The following is a 19,184-nucleotide window of genomic DNA, read 5'->3' as shown; positions in this document are numbered from 1 at the left end:
TCCGTGAAAAGCCCTCGCAATAACTTTCTTGAGCCAGAAAGAGATGGTGTTGCAAGAGGTTCTCTTCTTCATCTTGTTGGTACTAAGGAAGAGATGACGGAGACATGGTCTGAAAGGTCTGGTGCCCTTCAGGTATTTCTTTAGTGCCCTGACTGGGCATAGTAACAACTGCTCTGTATCCTGTGTTACCTTATTGAGGCTAGGAAAATGAAATTCTTGAAATCTCTCCTCGGTAGATGAAGGATTATGAGTCTTAGCCACAAAGCCAGGTACAAAGTTGAGAGAGACTTCCCCCCATCCCCTAGAATGGGTGACGTTGTAAGACAGACCATGTAGCTCACTGACCCTTTTAGCCGAGGCCAGAGCTACGAGGAAGACTGTTGTAAGGGTCAGAAAGTAGTCCGAGGCCCTATTTAAGGGTTCATAGGGCGGACCCTTCAGGAAACATAAGACACGTCTCAAGGTGGTGGTCTAATCTCAACTGAGGGACAAGATCACTCAAAACCTTGAATTAACAAGGCGATATCTTCCAAGGCGAAGAGGTCAACCCCTTCTCAGTCTACAGATGAGGCTCAAGGCTGAACGATAGCCCTTAATCGTTGAGACTGAGAGGAGTTTTTCCTCCCTGAGGTACAAAAGGAAGTCTGGGGACTACTGATTCCCTCCTTTTGAGAACCCAATTGCCCCACATGGTCCCTGTTGTAGGAAGTCTTAGCCCCACCAGTTAGGACTTCCTATAGGGACTGCATGGAGTCTTGGTTTGACAGGTCCCCGTGACTCGCAAGGTAGCCGACTGTACAAGACAACGTGTCAAGCTAAGATAGAGCCTCCAGAAGGGACATTGAAGCCAATTCCATTGCCAAGGCTTCTGTGGCTGAGAAGAAGACTCAAAGAGTAGTGTCTCTTCGAGGAGCAGCCAGGTGTGAGGCTCTCTGTGAGGGGATCCAAGATTATAGGAGAAGGGTTGGAGTCTCTGATCTTGTAAAAGGCCTTTTTTCTCTTATGCAGGAATTTATGGGATTCCTGAGACTTCAGGGAACCCGTTTCTCCCGAGACCGCCTGCGATACTTTCCTCAGACGGCCTTCAGGGTGAACAGACCAGGGGAGTTCAATTCTGGTCTTAGTGTTTGGTGGAGAGACCAGGGGAGTTCAACTCTGGTCTTAGGGTTTGGTGGAGGACGACATAGCCTGTCTAGGGCTGGAGCATCAAGAGGTCGAGGAGACAGATGCAAATCGCCGAGGGCTAAGATATTACACACAATTCTTAGAGCCCTTAAATAGGAGGATTCTAAGTCCTTCGACGGCAGCTCTTCTGAGGAATCCTAAGGCTGCGCTAATTCCTCGCATATTATTACAGGTGAAGTGGAGACGCGAGTAGCAGACAAACATTTTGTCTTACCCCTCACATCTTTCTTATCGAAAGGGGAAGAGCAATAGAAGTCGGAGTGTCTGGAGGTAATGGCGAAGACCGTTGACGAGAGTTGGAAGACTCTCTGTCATAAGAGTAAAACTCTTGATGATGCACGCAATTAACACTATGGACGCGACGTCCATAGTGTTAATTGCGTGCATGCGCGAACACTTTATGCTAATTGTTATGAGAGCCCGAAGGCTTAGTGCAACTGAAACTCAAAGGTTCCAAGTCGTGCGAACTCGAAAGTCCAGCGCGACAGAGGGCCGAAGGACTCCTAAGGTCATGAGAACCCGTAGGATCAACATGACGAGAGCTCGAAGGCTCACGATCCCGCCAGCCCAATGGGTGATCATCATGAGACCCCGAGGGGTCAACGTGAGGAGAACCATTAGGTTCAAAAAGACGTCTCCTTACGGCATGAGGGGGAGAACGCCAGGGAGGGGAGGAGTTACAAACCCTCCAAACTCCGAAGAGGAGCGACTCCGCCCGATGGGGAGACTTCCAGATCTAAAGATAACTCCTCCGCGGGAGAAGTCTGTTCTCCCGAAGGAGAACATCGCTAAGACAAGGCTCTCGCTCCACCCCTGGAGGAGAACCATAAGCGTAAGGGGGAGGATTGTGGATCAGCAAACTCCTACAAGTTTCCTCTCGTGAACGAGAGGCAGGTTCTCCCAAAGGAGATTGCATAAAACAAGCTTTCTACCTGCTCTATGAGAAAAAGTATAGGCATATTAAACTCACTCTCGCAAATGAGGGAGAAGTCCTAGCAAATGAGGGAGAAGTCCTCGCGAATGAGGGAGAAGTCCTCCTGAAGGAGGACATTGCCTAAAACAAGTTTTCTCCCCGCTCAATGGAAAAAAGCGTAGGCGTAATAATTTCACGAGGGAGAAGTCCTCCTGAAGGAAGACAATGCCTAAGGCAAGTTTTCTCCCCGCTCTATGGGAAAAAGCGTAGGCGTAATAATTTCTCTCTCGAGACCGAGGGAGAAGTCCTTCCGAAGGAGGAAGAGCCTAAGACTAGCTTTCTTCCAACTCTATGGGAAAAGCATAGGCGTAATAATCTATCTCTCGCGAACGAGGGAGATGTCCTCCCGAAGGAGGACATCGCCTAAGACAAGCTTTCTCCCAGTTCTATGGGAAAAAAGCTTAGGTGTAATAATCTCTCTCACGAACAAGAGAGTTCTCCCGAAGGAGGAATCCCCTGAGACAAGCTTTCTCCCCGCTCTATGGGAAAAAGCGTAGGCGTAATAATCTCTCTCGCGAACGAGGGACACATCCTCCCGAAGGCGGACATCTCTTTCTCGCGAACGAGGGAGCGGTCCTCCCGAAGGAGAACATCTCTCTCTCAGGAACGAGGGAGAGGTCCTCCCGAAGGAGGACATTGCCTAAGACAAGCTTTGCCCCAGCTCTAAAGGAAAAAAGCATAGGAGTAATAATCTCTTTCTCGTGAACGAGAGAGAAGTTCTTCCGAAGGAGGAATCGCCTAAGACAAGCTTTCTCCCCACTCTATGGGAAAAAGCGTAAGAGTAATACTTTCTTTCTCCCAAACGAGGGAGAAGTCCTCCCGAAGGAGGACATCGCCTAAGACAAGCTTTCTTCCCACTCTACTGGAAAAAGCGTAAGTGTAATAATTTCTCTCTCGTGAACGAGGGAGAAGTCCTCCTGAAGGAGGACATCGCCTAAGACAAGCTTTCTCCCAGCTCTATGGAAAAAAGCATAGGCGTAATTTCTCCCTCTTGCGAACGAGAGAGAAGTCCTCCCGAAGGAGGACATCACCTGAGATAAGCTTTCTCCCAGCTCTATGGGAGAAAAGCGTACGCATAATAATCTCTCTCGCGAACGAGGGAGAAGTTCCCCTCGAATGAGGAACAAGCCTTAGACTTGCTTTTCTCCAGCTCAAGGGGAGGAAGCACAGTGTTCGGGGACAAGATAGCTGAGGCAAAACTCGTCGAGCTGTCCGCAACTCTTCACGAAAGAGGGAAGGTTGCTAAATGGCTAAAGTGGGGAAGCTCTCCCTCTGATCGGGGGACAGCCCAATTTCGGGGAAGATTAACACTCCCTTGTAAGGGAAGGTTCTCCAACCCCTGGAGGTGAACCTCCTGGTAGCAATCTATGCTTTCCAACAACAAGTTGTTCAAGTTGAAGGTTGACAACGAGTGCTACCTCGTAACATGGGCAGCTCACGAGCTGCCACATAAAGTGCAGGGTAATAAACAGAGCTTCCGAAGCCATCGGCCTTGTATTCTACGTCGCTGCTATCTGGTTGTGCTTTCTTTTTAGCTTCTCTAACAAGTTTCCCATTTACCCTCTGCTCTCAATCGAAGAGAAGAAGGATCAAACACCTGCATCTTCTTCGGAGGTTTTCGAGAGACTCGTAATCCCTAACTCATTAGGGAGAACACGAGAGTGAGGAGATTGACCGCATGAGTATATGACCCGAGATTTGCGTGCGTAACGCTAATTGCACACAAGCGAACACTTTGAGTGACAAGAGTCAGAAGACTCTCTGTCATAGGAGTAAAACTCTTGATGGTCACGGGCGTAGTGTTGGCTGCGCAAACGCGAACACTCCACGCGACAAGAGTCTGAAGACTCTCTGTCATAAGAGTAAAACTCTTGGTGACTTGTTTCACGAGAACCAGAGGGTTCAGCATGATCGTTTGTGCTCCTAGACATCGTGTTGCGAGACCCCGAAGGGCCAGAGCAAAAGGGACACCGAAGTTTCCCTGTCACGAGACACCTAAGTGTCAGCGTGACTAAATGCAAGAGAGCCCGAGGGTTCAGGAACTTGTGTTGCGAGACAACAAAGGGATAGCGCAACCGGAAACCAAAGTTTCCTTGTCACGAGACCCCGAAGGATCAGAGATCGTGAAGTCGAATGTCAAAAGTGGATCTTTCTCTGAAGATAAGGAGTGAAAGCAAGGAGAAGCGCTCTTTCTGACCTCTCACACTAATCAGCAAAGAAGAGGGTTCGAGGTCAGGACGTGCTTTGCCCTTGGTCGCGCTGCTGGCTTCTTAGATGATCCCTAGCGAGAGGAAGACGACAGCGAGGCAGAACGATGACGAGAGGGAGCGCTCTGCTTAGGTTTGTTTCAAGAGCGCTTATAGTCTCAAGGCAAGACAACTCGTGCAGAGACAGAAGGCAAGGAAGAGCGAGAGCAATGATGTCTCTTCCTATATCGCCTGTTTCTTCGGCGAGAACGTCTAGGCGAAGGCGCGCGAGCTCTCCTTTTCTTCTTCTCTCTCTCCCTCCTGACCTCCGAAGAGGGCGATGACGAGGAGGAGGAGGAGGTACTGCGATGTTTGTGCTTGCGACACAGTGTATTGTAGAAGCGCAAACGGTGTGAGAAATAGGCGCAGTAGGAGCTGAAATTACTACATCCCCTGAAACTTCAGCGGGCGTCGCCTGAGGTGACAAGAGATAGGCAATGTCCGGAACTCCCAAGGGTTCCAAAACAGAAGGGACCCGAGGCATAACCTTGCCCGCGTGGAACTGGTTCCAAACTTCCTCTGAAGGAGAACCAGGAAGTCCAAGGGAAGGCCATACCGCTCGTACATGATCTGGAATGGAAGCAGTAACAGAGTCATTCCCGGTGGCAGAAAACATTGCCCCATCAGGAGAGGCAATGGGATCTGCCTGACCAAGAAGAATGGGGGTTAAATCAATGGTGACAATTTTGCTTGACTTCTCCCCGGAGGAGGGAGGCAAGAAAGAGTCTGAAGGGAGAGAATGAGAGGCCGAAGAGGAGGCCCGAGACGCCTTACCTTTCGACAGCGAACCTGGAGGTAATAAATCCTTCCAGGACTTTCTATTCTACCCCTCTCAAACTTCTCCCACTGAGAGGGCGACCACTCTCTACATACTTGGCAGGAGGAGCCTTCAGAACACCTATGACCTCTGTACCCAGGGCTTAGGGAAAGAGGATCCACCTCCAGCGGTGACATAAAGGTGCCCGGAACACTTCCTCAAAATAGAGGACATCACATCTAACAAAGAAAGAAGAAAAAAGGATTAATCCAAAACACCAAAAAGAAAGGCTAGTCTGCCAATCAAACAAAAGCAGGAGCAGCAGTGTTACCACTGCGATGGCTAGAATTCGATTGAGAGTAAACAGCAGCTACTGCTAACAGGTGGGTAACTACCTACCCAATCGTTAACGACCTTGTTAAGGTTTTTCTGCCATATTTTCCAGCTCGCGCTAGAATATCTCCTATAGTAAAGAATGAGGGATTTTATCAAGTGTAAGAACAAACTGCTGGTTATCATCTATGAAATATTGCGTTTATAAAAAAGTACCTGGACGAAAATTCTGTAAAGAAACTTGTGTTAAACTGTTATTACCAGGATTGACTACTGCAACTATCTATTACAATTTACCAAAAGTGCAACTTAAGAAATTACAAAACATAATAAACAGAGGAGCAAGACTGATAAAAGGTGTCCCACATAGAGAAAGGATCATCCCTATACTTATCAATTTACACTGGCTGCCGATTAAGTCAAGAATTGAATTTAAAATATGTACTATAACCCACCAAGTTATCAGAACCGGGCATCCAAAATACTTGAGAGAACTGCTACATATTGCGAAGCCAACAAATCGTGTCAACACGAGAATAGTTACAGATGGCTTCAAACTGTTGGAACATAGATTTATGTCTAATTTAGGCTCCAAACCCTTTAAATATGCGGCCCTGAGACTACATAATAAGCTCCCACGAAACATTCGAATGATTGAAGACATTAGACTTTTAAGAGGAAACTGAAGACTTTCTTATTTCAACAGTCATACAACAGTGACGATTTAACAGTAAATGAACAATACGCGATATGAAACATTAAATACTCTGAACGAACAAGGTAAAACAACAGTGGAGGTCCTGTAGAGAGTGGGGTTCCCCTGCTGAATGGGACCGGAAAAGCAGCCATCAAAGTAAAGTAAGGTAAGCAAGCTATCACTCTCTCAGGTACGAGAGCCTTGTCTACTTGAGCGCACAAAGGCAATGAAACTCCCCTTGCTATCAAAATGCAATCTTGGTACAACAAGCTGAGTTATAGGTTTTTGTGGAATTCTCATGATTATAGAGTTCATTTACCTTGACGTACAACACATATCTACATACAAGAATTAGGAGAGCTATATACTGGGGGATATTTTTTACTTTCCCATGAGCACCAATAGCTATATATTGGGAGATAATTTTTACTTTCACTTGAGCAATAAATAGCTATATACTAGGGTATATTTTTTTACTTTCACATGAGCAACAAATAGCTATATACTGAGGGATATTTTTTACTTTCCCATGAGCAACAAATAGCTACTTACAGGGGGATATTTTTTACAATCACATGAGCAACAATATCTATATACTAGGGGATATTTCTACTTTCACATGAGCAACATATAGCTATATACTGAGGGATATTTTTTTACTTTCACATGATTAACAATAGCTATATGCTAGATGTTTTTTACTTTCACATGAGAAACAATAGCTATCTAGTAAGGGATATTTCTACATTCACATGAGCAACAAATAGCCAAGAACTGGGGGATATTTTTTACTTTCACATGGGTAACAATAGCTATATCTTGGGGGAATTTTTTACTTTCACATGAGTAACAATAGCTATATACTGGCAGATAAATCTTGACTTGCACATGATCAACTATAGTTTTATACTGGTAGATATTTTTTACTTTCACATGAGCACAAATAGCTATATACTGGGGGATAATTTTTTTCTTTCACATGAACAACAAATACTGTAGCTATATACTGGGGGACATTTTTTACTCTCTCATGAGCAACAAATAGCTATATGCTGTGGGATATTCTTTACTTTCACATAAGCAACAAGTAGCTATAGACTGGGGGATAATTTTTCACATTCACATGAGCAACAATAGGTATATACAGCGGGATATTTTTACTTTCACATGAGCACCTATTGCTATATACTGGTAGATATTTTTTACTTTCATATGAGTAACTCCTCACCTAGTCCCTCCCACTCACTGGGTCTCACTGATATAAACTCCTATATGCTCCTACCTACTTCCCTCTCAGGGAGGTCAGACTTCCCTGCCATCTCCTCATTTTATCAGTAGTCTTTCGAACCTCTTTGGGCCCTTCTCAGTTGGTCAAAACTTGATCACCTATCTTCTGTTTCACCCTTAAGCTCTATACTCATACTCAAAAACCCTCCTACTCACTCAGTCTCTACTACTAATTAGGTCTTGCTACTATAAACTTTTACCTCTTCCTGCAGGTATCAGTTGGTACAAAGGCTCAGTCCTAAACTTCTGCCTCCTTTTGGGTCCACCTACAACACATCCGTAATACCTTCATTAAGCTAAAAATACATGAAAAGCTTGTCTATCCCTTATTCTCATTTCAAAAAATAAATAGGAGGGCTCAGTACAAGTACAAAATATCAATCATATAGGTCTTCAGCCTTACCAGGGACCTCCTTTACAGTCTTGCTCTCTAAGCTGAGCCTGACTATAAACAGACTGTACTCTTTGAGCTGATTACTACTTACAAGGCCTGGCAAGACTGGTGAGGATCAAACCACCTTTAGGGACTATGACATCTAGTCTAAGAGCCTCCACTCGGAGAGAAGTCCTGGGCAATCTAAAGCCATCCATTTATCCAACCATGAATATTGGGGCAAGACACCTGTTCATGAATTTTCCTACCCCTACCCCCATATAACAACAATTATGTGGGACCCCATTGAGAAGCCGTGACACTGAGTAGTGAAACACTAAAAACGAGTGATTTGCAGCAATACTAATGGTGAAAAATGTATATTAAACACAAGATAATCAGAAATATATATGGTTAGTATAAGTGGTGTGAGACTAAGTTATTATAATTACCTATGATTCACATCACATCCCTCAAATGGTTTTAGCCGTAACTAGCTTAGCTCACAGATAAACATCATCTCACTGCTCCTCTATTCTAGCAAGTGGTATATGGATGTGCTGTGCACACCATTCATGTGGGTTACTATTGCATCATGATTATCTATAATATATATCACGCCCCTCAAATGGTCTCTGCTTTGTCATGGATTGCTTTGCTCACAAATTAGTAATCTCATTGCTCCCCTGTCCTGGCAAATGTTACATGGATGTGTTACGAACGCCATCCGCATGAGCCACTATTAAAGTATTATAAGTAGGCTTTATTTACAATATTCCTTACCATACGTTTTGCAGGTCGAAGCTTTAGGGACCTCTATAGATGCTGAGAGCACTGGGGGTCCCCTCTCATAGATGGATGAAGGTACAATCTGGTAGCTTGGAGTAGGAATTGATGTAAATGTTCGAACCTCTTGTGCTAGGGAAATGAACACATATTAGTATGAGAATTCATAAAAAAATGAAACCAAAGGTTTAAGAATATGTATTATAATGAATTTACTTGGTGGATAAAGATATAACCAGATAAATATTGATTAAAATATTCCTTTTGCATTTCACCATGGAGAATGTATCTTTTAACATCTAGCCTGTATGTACACCTGACTGTGGATCCACTAAATGTTCTGAATGATTAATATTGAGTTGCACATACCACTCAAGTGATAAAATGTTTATAGCTTTCCCATGAATCACTGTGGATTGCGCTGCCTACATTGATAAAACGTTTTATCAAGGGCACAAGTATCTCTGCGTTACTTGTTGTGAAAGTACAACAGGGAACTTGTGCATAAATACTTGCGAGCTGTTAATTAAAAAAAAATAATCAGCTGATGAATACCTCATTCCAAAAACACAAAGCTTCCCAAAGGTAAACAATAGATGGACTCAGAAATAGTGTTAACATTTTAATCGATAATATGTCCCAGGCCCCATTAATCATAGAGAAAAATGCCAAAGTAGCTAGCACCAATCCATTTTTTATAGCGAATACCAGTTTTGCTAGAAATATCATACATTTTTACTATCACATGAGCAACAATAGCTAAAACTAAACCGAATAATCTAAACAATCAATGACCAAAACCAATTGAGTCACATTAAATTTTGAAATAGATTAAATTCCAGAGTGGGAGAAATCTTCCAACGATAGTCGTGCTGGAAAAAAAAAAAAAAAAAAAAAAAAAAAAAAAAAAAAAAAAAAAAGCTCTTGTAAAACAAGAACTGGAACTTATGCATACATATTTGGAAGGAATAAATTCATGTTAAAAGTCACCTAATAATTATGTCAACAAAAACCAAATCTGCTAAAAGTAAATGCAATCAACATATATGCAGTAACCCCCAATCGGTGCTACTATAGCGTGAGGTCTACCGCCATATGTCGCCTACACAGGCGGAGGGTGAGGTCTACCATGTGACAAGCTTGGACCTTTCACAACCTACTGTAAATGCCATGGGGTACCAGCATTCTACAGTGAACAACCAGCAATATTATGTGGATCCAGCGACAGGAGCACACACACAGGCAATTGAGCGATCGTGGTTGGACGCTAAAACGATGATTCTGAAGAGATTAATGCGAGATGTTGGTCGTCAGCTGTTCCAGTCTCATCTTGATTATTTTTGCTGGAAGGTGATGAGAAAAAATTCCAATGATCTATTTGTGTCTTTCTTAGAAGATGTACGAAGTGTGTACCGCTAGGATAAATGTATGGAAATATATAATAACGTTTATTTTTACCTTTATTCCTTTTTTTAATGTAATTAGAAATCCAATTATCTATTTAAGTCATTTCTAAGATATGTTTAAATTAAGTGTTTATTGCTTAAACAAATGTATGAAATGTGTTTTATCTATGAGGGACGAATAATTTAGCAGTAGACCGATAACATTTATTTTTACCTTTATTCCTTTTTTTAATGTAATTAGAAATCCAATTATCTATTCAAGTCATTTCTAAGATATGTTTAAAATGTTATTTTCATTAGTAAAATAAATTTTTGAATATACTTACCCGATGATCATGTAGCTGTCAACTCTGTTGCCCGACAGAAATCTACGGTCGGGATACGCCAGCGATCGCTATACAGGTGGGGGTGTACACAACAGCGCCATCTGTGAGCAGGTACTCAAGTACTTCTTGTCAACAAGAACTCAATTTTCTCCTCGGTCCACTGGTTCTCTATGGGGAGGAAGGGCGGGTCCTTAAATTCATGATCATCGGGTAAGTATATTCAAAAATTTATTTTACTAATGAAAATAACATTTTTCAATATTAATCTTACCCGATGATCATGTAGCTGATTCACACCCAGGGTGGTGGGTGGAGACCAGCATACATGTTAACAAAGAAGCTAAGTATCCCGTATTTCATTTTATTAGTTATTCAAAAATAACATAAAATAAATAAGTACCTGGTAAGGAAGACGACTTGAACCATTACTCTGCCTTTATTAAGTACGTCTTCCTTACTGAGCGTAGCGGTCCTCTTAGGATGCTGAACGACTCTTAGGTGCTGAAGTACAAAGGGCTGCAACCCATACTAAAGGACCTCATCACAACCTCTAACCTCGGCGCTTCTCAAGAAATAATTGACCACCCGCCAAATCAACAAGGATGCGGAAGGCTTCTTAGCCGACCGTACAACCCATAAAAAGTATTCAAGAGAAAGGTTAAAAAGGTTATGGGATTATGGGAATGTAGTGGCTGAGCCCTCACCTACTACTGCACTCGCTGCTACGAATGGTCCCAGGGTGTAGCAGTTCTCGTAAAGAGACTGGACATCTTTGAGATAGAATGATGCGAACACTGACTTGCTTCTCCAATAGGTTGCATCCATAACACTCTGCAGAGAACGGTTCTGTTTGAAGGCCACTGAAGTAGCCACAGCTCTCACTTCATGTGTCCTTACCTTCAGCAAAGCAAGGTCTTCTTCCTTCAGATGAGAATGTGCGTCCCTAATCAGAAGCCTGATGTAGTAAGAAACTGAGTTCTTAGACATTGGAAGAGAAGGCTTCTTGATAGCACACCATAAGGCTTCTGATTGTCCTCGTAAAGGTTTTGACCTTTTTAGATAGTACCTAAGAGCTCTAACTGGGCAAAGTACTCTCTCCAGTTCGTTCCCCACCAAGTTGGACAGGCTTGGGATCTCGAACGACTTAGGCCAAGGACGTGAAGGAAGCTCGTTTTTAGCAAAAAACCGAGCTGCAAGGAACATGTAGCCGTTTCAGATGTGAAAACTATGTTCCTGCTGAAGGCGTGGATCTCACTTACTCTTTTAGCTGTTGCCAAGCACACGAGGAAAAGAGTTTTTAATGTGAGGTCCTTAAAAGAGGCTGATTGGAGAGGTTCAAATCTTGATGACATAAGGAACCTTAGGACCACGTCTAGATTCCAGCCTGGAGTGGACAACCGACGTTCCTTTGAGGTCTCAAAAGACCTAAGGAGGTCCTGTAGATCTTTGTAGGTGGAAAGATCCAAGCCTCTGTGGCGGAAAACCGCTGCCAACATACTTCTGTAACCCTTGATCGTAGGAGCTGAAAGGGATCTTACGTTCCTTAGATGTAACAGGAAGTCAGCAATCTGGGTTACAGTGGTACTGGTTGAGGAAACTGCATTGGCCTTGCACCAGCTTCGGAAGACTTCCCATTTAGACTGATAGACTCTGAGAGTGGATGTCCTCCTTGCTCTGGCAATCGCTCTGGCTGCCTCCTTCGAAAAGCCTCTAGCTCTTGAGAGTCTTTCGATAGTCTGAAGGCAGTCAGACGAAGAGCGTGGAGGTTTGGGTGTACCTTCTTTACGTGAGGTTGACGTAGAAGGTCCACTCTTAGAGGAAGAGTCCTGGGAATGTCGACCAGCCATTGCCGTACCTCTGTGAACCATTCTCTCGCGGGCCAGAGGGGAGCAACCAACGTCAGCCGTGTCCCTTTGTGAGAGGCGAACTTCTGAAGTACCCTGTTGACAATCTTGAACGGCGGGAATGCATACAGGTCGAGATGGGACCAATCCAGCAGAAACGCATCCACGTGAACTGCTGCTGGGTCTGGAATCGGAGAACAATACAACGGGAGCCTCTAGGTCATCGAGGTAGCGAACAGATCTATGGTTGGCTGACCCCACAGGGCCCAAAGTCTGCTGCAAACATTCTTGTAAAGGGTCCACTCTGTGGGGATGACCTGACCCTTCCGGCTGAGGCGATCTGCCATGACATTCATATCGCCCTGAATGAACCTCGTTACCAGCATGAGCTTTCGATCTTTTGACCAGATGAGGAGGTCCCTTGCGATCTAGAACAACTTCCTCGAATGAGTCCCTCCCTGCTTGGAGATGTAAGCCAAGGCTGTGGTGTTGTCGGAGTCCACCTCCACCACCTTGTTTAGCTGGAGGGACTTGAAGTTTATCAAGGCCAGATGAACCGCCAACAACTCCTTGCAATTGATGTGAAGTGTCCTTTGCTCCTGATTCCATGTTCCCGAGCATTCCTGTCCGTCCAATGTCGCACCCCAGCCCGTGTCTGATGCGTCCGAGAAGAGACGGCGGTCGGGGTTCTGAACAGCCAAAGGTAGACCTTCCTTGAGAAGAAAGCTGTTCTTCCACCACGTTAGAGTAGACCTCATCTCTTCGGAAACAGGAACTGAGACCGTCTCTAGCGTCATGTCCTTTATCCAGTGAGCAGCTAGATGATACTGAAGGGGGCGGAGGTGGAGTCTCCCTAACTCGATGAACAGGGCCAGCGATGAAAGTGTCTCTGTTAGACTCATCCACTGCCTGACTGAGCATCGGTTCCTTCTCAGCATGCTTTGGATGCATTCTAGGGCTTGGTTGATCCTTGGGGCCGACGGAACAGCCCGAAAAGCTCGACTCTGAATCTCCATACCCAGGTAGACAATGGTCTGGAATGGGACGAGCTGGGACTTCTCTAAATTGACCAGGAGGCCCAGTTCCTTGGTCAGATCCATAGTCCATCTGAGATTCTCCAGACAGCGACGACTTGTGGGAGCTCTTAAAAGCCAGTCGTCTGACGGAGCCGGACACAAGATCATGGTACTGCTGCACAGTCTGTGAACTGTCAACCATGGGGAAGCGAGGAAGTACAGCGACAACCCGAAACTGTCTAGACTGTCTGGGTAGTACAGACAACTCCTTATCGGGTTGCTGAGGTTGCCGCACTGCGTCACAACAAGTCACCTCTGCTGGTTGTTGAACGTCTTCCCAGTGACACACTGACTCCGTAAAAAAAAAAAAAAAAAAAAAAAAACCTCTATCAAGGACTAAGCTTGGACTGCATGTCTTGCAACAAAGCTCAAGGTCTATGGGAGCAGGTGTGGCAACAGACGGGGTTAGCGACTGAAGCGGAACCATTTACCCTCCCTGGAAGCATGTTATGCTTAAATAAAAGTCCATAGGAGGCTAAGCAGCTTAAGGCTCCTCTCCAAATGACAGAGTCCTCAAGGGAATATCAGAAGGAGGGAGAACAGCACTTTCTCATCTACAGGAACCATATCCGAGAAAATCTAAGTTCTCTCAGTGAGGGTTTCACTGGTGCAAAAGCAGCAGACCAGAAGGCAACGTTATGAAACTGCTTGACAGTCTGTGAACTGTCAAAAACTGAACTGTCAACCACAACAGGAGCGTGAGGACATACAGCACTGGTGTATAAGTAGCAGACCAGAAGGCAACGTCATGTAACTGCATGACAGTTTGTGAGTTGGCAACAACCAAAGATGTGTGGGGAAGCCTCAACTCCTGCCTGACTAGTTTGCTGCTGGCGAGTGGCGGTAACCACAGTGTGTTGCGGAGGCTGACACACCGTGTCAAAACACGGCAGCTTGTGGTAGCTCCCGCACGGCAACGGAGTGCTCTGTGTGTGGGAGTCATCATACATCTGGCAGGGTTGACTGTGCATGGGTGAGGCTGCGGTGGGTTGAGGAGCATGCGGTATGGTATGCAGAGCATGCTGTAAGGTATGCAGAGCATGCTGTAAGGTATGCAGAGCATGCTGTATGCAGAGCATGCTGTAAGGTATGCAGAGCATGTTGTAAGGTATGCAGAGCATGCTGTAAGGTATGCAGAGCATGCTGTATGCAGAGCATGCTGTAAGGTATGCAGAGCATGCTGTATGCAGAGCATGCTGTATGCAGAGCATGCTGTATGCAGAGCATGCTGTAAGGTATGCAGAGCATGCTGTAAGGTATGCAGAGCATGCTGTAAGGTATGCAGAGCATGCTGTAAGGTATGCAGAGCATGCTGTAAGGTATGCTGCATGGGCTGCGGAGAATGCCGCATAGTGCTGGAACCCGGCAGCTCTACAGAACCTTCCCACTGCTGATGCGGTAGCTCACGCATGTTAGCAGATGGTGCAGTAAGAACATGCGTCTGGCAGGGTGGACTGCGCATCGGTGGTGGAGCTCTCACAGGTGGAGGGTGGGAGCAGGCAGCCGCAGTATCTGCTGAGCGCACAACCTCGGCGGGTTGTAGGTTAACAGGCTGCATTGTCAACCTTCCAGCATGATACTCCTGTATGAAGGAGCAAGCTGAGACTGTATAGTCTGCAGCATGGACCACTAGGGTCTATGAAAGACAACAACAAACGGAGCTACTGTCCGTTGTGACTGAGGGTCTAAAACAGCTGGTGCGGCAACAGACGGAGTTACTGCCTGTTGCGGTACCACCTAGCCTCTCTTAGGAGGTGTGCAGTTGTCTTACTGCAGCGAGTCCGAACTGACCCAGTGGCTACACCTAGGCCGTTGGACTTGCGCGGAAGGGACCGACTTGCGCTTAAAAGCTGCAAGATTTGATCCATGGTTTCTGCGAGAAACCTCTTCCGCAGACGAGGAATAAATGGGCTCTCTCGTCTGTGTGTGGGTGGGGTGATCACGTCGGCAACGTGTGTAGATACACCCGAAACCACGGAGGGAAACGTCTGTTCGTCGATCAAGGCCTGAGGAACCCATAAGTCCTTCGACATTACTTCTCCCCTGGGCTTGGGAGCTTGTAAGAGGTATCGGACTAGGTGAACAACTGGCACGAACAGACGAACCCTCGAACGCAACACTGTAACACTTTGCGCATATCACTATCACTTTTGATTTTCTGTTTGCACTTATTTCACTGAACTCGAAACATTAAGTGGTTTGTACCTGAAACACGCAATCCTATCCTTCATTAAAAGGTAGTAATTGCGAAAACAGTATTACAATGTAACAGAAAAACATAATGAAAGATAAAGAATTCAGTGGCTGGAAAAGACTAAACACTAGATCCAATAAACTACGTTTAAAATCTCTCACCGCATAAAGCCTGGGAACAAGAATAAAACTCTAGAAACGTTTTACCTTCTTCCCCTATATCGACTAGGGAGAAGAGCAAAAAACGAGAACAACGTTACCCGCTTGAACGAAACGTTTATCCTCCTCTCTCTCCCTCCGTCTCTATCTCTCTCTCTCTCTCTCTCTTGACTTAGAACCTGAGAGATGAGCCCAATTATATATATCGTTAAAACATATTATTTGTTAAAGGAAAAAAAAACTGAAAGGTTTCCCAAATAAAAAGTTCCTTTATTAGAATTACCACCATTTAAGCTAAGAAAGAATGAACGAAACGCTAGAATCGGTTTACTCTTACTGCAACGTGAAACCGTGAATTACTCTCTCTCTATCGTAACGATAGAGCGCAAGTTGAACGTTCTGAACGTCAACAACTGCGGAGACTAAACAAAACGTTAGTTCAACTTTGAAAAAGTACGAGACTATCAAAGAAATTCTTTCAAAAACATTAAAATTAAAATAGCATAAATTCTTAAAAGTGAAAGAGTCTATACTCTCTTCGACACCAACACTTCCGTCTAAGGGAAGGGTCGGCCATTTAAAAGTGAAAGAGAGTCCATACTCTCTTCGTCACCATAATTAAATCAAATTAATTCCAAAAGCTTGCTAAGCTAATGATAAAGCTTCCTGAATAGCGAAGGCTAAACTCTAGAGCAAATACATCACCAAATCGTGAACAATAATTCCAGAATCAACAGCGTATCCAAGTAGGTCTAGCCGGAGGCACGACAGAGGAAAAATTGAGTTCTTGTTGACAAGAAGTACTTGAGTACCTGCTCACAGATGGCGCTGTTGTGTACACCCCCACCTGTATAGCGATCGCTGGCGTATCCCGACCGTAGATTTCTGTCGGGCAACAGAGTTGACAGCTACATGATCATCGGGTAAGATTAATATTGAAAATTAAGTGTTTATTGTTTTGTATCGCTAGAATAAATATGGAAAAATATGATAACATGTTTATTTTTACCTTTATTAATTTTTTTTTTTCAATGTAATTAAAATTCCAATTATCATTTTAAGTCATTTCTAAGATATGAACCCTACAACGGTAACCCTCCATTTCCGTAACATGAAAGGTAACCCTGGGTGAATTTCACCCGGTAATTAAATAATTAAAATAAAATACTTATCCTGAAAATTTTATTTGGAACACATACGAATGAAATATAACTCCTTCTCTCTTATTGAGGCTATTATAAATGAAATCCTCCTGTAAATCATATTTTTATTTTTTTTTTTCAAAAATACAGAAAAAAAATAGACTTTTCTTGGAGTACTTTACTAATTAAATTGACCAAAAAAAAAAAATTATTTCCGAATTTTGTTTTTTGTTGGTGTAGAACTCTCTACTGTCATGGGACTACGTACTGGCTGAATCCCATCTCCCCAGCTCGTATACAATCTGTATGGGAGACAGACAAAAAATGGTAAATTTTTCAGTACATACCAAATTAATTTTTTTCTATTCAACACTTGCAGTATGGCAAATTATGCTTCAAATGACTCAAAGTACATCAATGAAACACATACAGTACTATATATACACTCACCTGTTAGATACAGTCACCACAGACTGGATACAGATGCCATCTGTGACGCGTCTTCCTATCGGACTTGACCGGGCACTCACAACAGCGCACCAATGCACCGCTGCTGGCTGAGAAAGATGTCCCTGGTGATCCTGCAGCACTGCCTGGTGATGGTACATTGCAGACAGTGGTGATCAAGGACTGCAAGGATCGGGGCAAGGGTAAATCCAGCCGTGACGTGGCCCATGGGGTGATTAGGGCCTTCCCGAGCATGAATTTCTGAGAGAGCCCCAGTTGTGTTCATAAGTTCAGACAGTTCTTCATCTGTGTATGCCTTTTTCTTTATATTTCTCTCACTTTTATTCACTAAATCTTGCATGAAAAGTAAAAAAAATATTAGGCAAGGGTTTACAAAATAATACAATAATAGTAACACTGGGAGAATTCCACCCGTATGTACAACATACGGGAACAGTAACCCTGGGAGAAATTCTCCCGAAATGCGTTCTAGCCAAAAAACCAGCCGAGAGCGCGGGACCACACACCCTTCACCCATCAAGTCAGATAAGGCACTGAAGGTACTGAGCCACTGGAGTCCCTCCCCCAACCCCTTGGGGGGGGTACTACGTCATTGCCAGATTCAGTCGGGTGAATATCTCCCCAGGTTTCCATTAAAGGGTATATTAAGTGCTTATTGCTTAAACAAATGTATGAAATGTGTTTTATCTATGAGGGACGAATAATTCAGCGGTAGACCTCACGCTATAGTGCTAATGGGAGGTAGACCTCACGCTATAGTAGCACCCCCTCAATCAGTGTCTTAAAAGTAAACAATGGACTTGGGCAATAAAATGTTGTTCACGTTCTAATTGAGCATTATGTAAGTTATCAGACCCCTGCCCCCATTAGTCATACAGAGAAAAATGTCAATGCTTTTGAACGAACAGGATAAAAAGACTGTGGAGGTCTTGTAGAGAGTAGGGTTCCCAGAAAAGCATCCCTTGAAGTGAGCAATGTAAAATAGCTTATGCACGGCCATTTCTTGTAGCAAATTCCCGTTTCTCTAGAAATTAAGTATCATATATTAACAAGTTCCATAAACATTTGCCTCTCTTTATACTTAGGTTATTACTCTCTTGCCTTTAAGTTTAGAATAAAATATGCCTAAACGGTAAGAAATATGACAAATTCGAAGATAATTTGTATTTTTCCTAACCATACAAACCTTAGCTATTTACAAAGGGTTACCTTTTAGCGCAGCTGAAATGGCGAGCCATTAGAATTTAACGAGGGTGTATTACCCCCGCGCTAGTTAGCGGGGAGGTAGGGGAGGGGGAGGTAGGGGAGTGGTAGCTAGCTACCCCTCCTCCCCCTCACACACAGGTGAATGCTCACTTTCACTTAGAGGTAGGACTTGTCTTGGGGAACAGGGCTGGCGGGCAAATATGTGTAAATAGCTAAGGTTTGTATGGTTAGGAAAAATACAAATTATCTTCGAATTTGTCATTTGTTCCGTAACCGAAATACAAACCACACTATTTACAAAGGGTGACTTACCCCTTAGGTAGGGTGGAAAGTCCCCAGCCATACTGGCTTTGGCTTTACCCGGGGACTCAGAATCCGAGTGAGTCGCACTCGAGAAAAGGAGTTCCTGCACCTCACAAGTTCCTTGCTCCGCAAGGAACCATGTGGCCTACGTAAGCTTGTGTGTGAAGGAAGAAGTGTGACCCGTCCTTGGCAGTTGCCCTGGAGTTCCAGAAGGAACTCTGGGTTAGGACGTTCCCAATACCACCTCGTCAGGGTATGGGGGACGCGACAGTATTAACTCAAAACTCGGAACACAAGGAAGCATGGTTTACCTGCAGAGGTTCGAGGTCAGCTATGCAGAGACCAGGATGCTGCTTCCCCGTAGAGGGGATGATGAAGAAAGTAGTAAGGGCCAGACATACTTCTTTCGTTCATGCAGACTAAA

General features: G+C 44.3%; 1 long non-coding RNA gene across 1 annotated transcript in view; it reads right to left on the bottom strand.

Annotated features, from left to right (window-relative positions):
- LOC137650666 (uncharacterized) overlaps positions 1-19,184 on the bottom strand; it is a 56,587-nt gene that overhangs the window by 24,298 nt on the left and 13,105 nt on the right. The window contains exon 2 of the long non-coding RNA XR_011046032.1: positions 8,635-8,769. This is a non-coding gene — a long non-coding RNA (uncharacterized lncRNA). The remainder of the gene's footprint in view (positions 1-8,634; positions 8,770-19,184) is intronic.

Source organism: Palaemon carinicauda, chromosome 12 (genome assembly GCF_036898095.1).
Source record: "Palaemon carinicauda isolate YSFRI2023 chromosome 12, ASM3689809v2, whole genome shotgun sequence".
NCBI lineage: Eukaryota > Metazoa > Arthropoda > Malacostraca > Decapoda > Palaemonidae > Palaemon > Palaemon carinicauda.
This window is presented reverse-complemented; position numbering and strand designations above follow the sequence as displayed.